Source organism: Triticum aestivum, chromosome 3A (assembly GCF_018294505.1).
Source record: "Triticum aestivum cultivar Chinese Spring chromosome 3A, IWGSC CS RefSeq v2.1, whole genome shotgun sequence".
In the NCBI taxonomy this organism is placed as follows: domain Eukaryota; kingdom Viridiplantae; phylum Streptophyta; class Magnoliopsida; order Poales; family Poaceae; genus Triticum; species Triticum aestivum.
In genome coordinates this window covers 749,885,988-749,888,830 of record NC_057800.1, presented here as the reverse complement: position 1 = coordinate 749,888,830, position 2,843 = coordinate 749,885,988, and the positions used below count along the sequence as shown (strand labels likewise).

At 37.0% G+C, this 2,843-nt stretch overlaps 1 pseudogene; it reads right to left on the bottom strand.

Moving 5' to 3' along the window:
- The window catches only part of LOC123057369 (uncharacterized), a 7,921-nt pseudogene extending 7,255 nt beyond the window's left edge, over positions 1–666 (bottom strand).
- Between the last annotated feature and the right edge of the window lie 2,177 nt (positions 667–2,843).

Here is a 2,843-nt window from a genome sequence, read left to right as displayed (position 1 = left end):
TCCTCTGAAGAGACTATACTACACCTTTTCTGGGACTACACGTTTGCTCTAGCCTTCTGGGACACCGATTGCTTCTCCAGAAAGATATGCTTTTGACCAGGATTACTCTACCCTGCAACTTTTCTCTAACTATTATCAGGGATACTGGAATATCTGGATACAAAGAAATTCGAAAATAATCAAGAACGAATCACCCAGTATAACTTCTGGTCGATTTCTTCTGAAGAATAACTTGTTACTAATATCTCATCAAATTAAGAGCATGCATGTGACAGAATTCAAAAACTGGATTGATCTTCATGTCGGCTAAAACCATTATTTAACATAATGGATTTGACTACAACTTAAATTGGTTGAGCCTCATGCTTTGTTTTGTATTATTCCTTTTAACTTTTGTATATACAATTTTTGTACACGATACAAATAACATAGAACAAATTTTCTATGGTTCTGGCTTCAAAAGAAAGCCTTGATGCCTGGGGTGAATGATACGATGGACACCTAGGAGCCACACAGCATGGCCAGCTCGCTCACCTGCTTGAATAACCCGGCCCGGCGCTTGGAGAAGCATACCTGCCCCAGCTCCTTGCGCTCGGACCACTGGGGATCTCCTGTCGCTCGCTCAGTTGCTCGGAGAAACGAATTAGAGCAGAGGAGGTAGATCATTGTCTCGGCGTCAGGGCCTCTAGCTTATATATCCACTGAGATCCTGGAGGCAATGCACTATTAGACAGTACATTAAAAGGACGATTGTATCTCCTTTGCACATGGCCAGACGATTTAAGCACTCTTCTCATATATAGTTTTCACATGTATGATAATAACTCAACAGTCTTCAGTGTTTCAGTGAAATTTTGACATAATTTTCATGCAAATTTTGTAATATTGCTATTCTAAGTAAGCTCATCTCAACATTGTCAAAGACTGACCATGATGATAGGTTCCGAGGTTTCGAAATCTTAACTCTAAAGAACGACGAACTTGATAGACGGTAATGAACCAACAATTTTTTCATAAATTAACTAGCTTGATTACACTTAGTCGATTGCTAGCTGGAGGCTCCTATGATGGTACAATAACAATAAAATAAAGTTGTTACAGAATATTTATGTGGTAGGGTGCTTCGCCACCAACAATGGACAAAGAAAGAACTACAAAGAGTATTTTAGGGAGGAAATATTATTGTTAAGGTGTTTCAGCACCCTATAACGTAAAAGCAAGAGGAGAAACTTAGACAGAACTCCCTAGGTTGCTCTTTTAGGGAACGTAGTAGAAAACAAAAAAAAATTGCACCTACGTACACCCAAGATCAATATGAAGATGCATTACGGGTTGGGATCACGATCGTTACCATCACCGAGTTGCAGCGGAAATAGAACATGTCAGTGTAGATCATACTTGGAATGCCTCCAACTGTCGATGAATGCTCCCGTGAACCGCCCATGAATAGTCCCTCGAACCAAAGACCGAAAGCATGTCCTCCCTACTTGGTTGCAAGCGTGCAGCGTTCTCGATTAGAGCTAACTAGTCGTCAACCCGTACATCCCCACGGGCAACATTTATTTTGTTTGGCATTTTTGGCTTTAGAATTTTCCTAGAATTAAATCTCAGAACCAAATCCCCAATGGTTAAATTATATCTTACAATAATTAATTAGCACACGGTCAAAGAATACTTGAAATATATGTTTATATTATGTTATACCACACCGATTTTAGGAGCTTAATTTTAATATTGCATCAAAAATCATAAATGTCTCATTAGTCACCCTGTTTATACAAAATGACAGTTCATCGCAAATATTACCCATTGTGGTATGATTCCTTTGATTCAATTACCATTGTTCTATCCGTAAGTACATATATACTCAAGTGATACATCTGGAGAAGTTTCACATTATTAAACATATTTTTATCACATATCACTTGGTTTCACATATCACATGGTAGAAAAATCTAGCCGCAGGGATAAAATGATCTGCATTCCTTAATAATACTTCCCATTATAACCAGATAAGCTAGAAAATATTGTCGTGCAAAATTTATTTTACCACCATGAATTAACATGCATGTTTGAGTTGCTTGCGTTTCCTAGGAAGAAAACCACAGAATTCTTTTGGATGGCCTTCTTCTTGGGTTACTTAATCCATCACAATGCCATGCAAATTGGGGTAATAACAATATTTTGTACTGCAGAAATACGCAGTCAGCTTGCCCATAAAACAAATTGTATTCTTACCCCTGCATAATTTGTGTAGGGTGGCAATAAAAATAACCAGCAAAAAGACTAATTAATTCAGCAAAGAAGCAGCGATCAACTCAAATTTTGCCCTGGATCGGAGTCAGTATCAACATTCTGCCAATCAAAAGAGCAAGTTAGTTTTAAAACAACACAATGATATATTATCTATTACGAACTTCTAGATTTAATAATGGAGTGCCCTACATAAAATATGATGATTATACAATTCTTATTTTCTTCAAATTAATATAATATAAGCTTGTAAACAGAAGAAAATAATTCGAACATTTGACTCAGGGCAATCAATTATATTAACATGATTTTCTGCGCATTCAAGCAAGGCTTCCAGCTCTGTCAGGTAGATAAGAATTTTAGACATGTTAAATAAAAGAAAACCTAGTCATACGAATTTAGATAGAAAAATATGAAAAATCTCCATTGCCAATTGCAAACAACACAATATTTCAGCCAAACATCAAATCTTGGGGCACGCATACTCTACTGCATGCTCAAACAGAAATTGGCTTGAACCGTGCATGCAAAATGCCAACAGAAAATTATGATTTCTGTTATCTATTGGATGCTTACCAGATTCACTATCC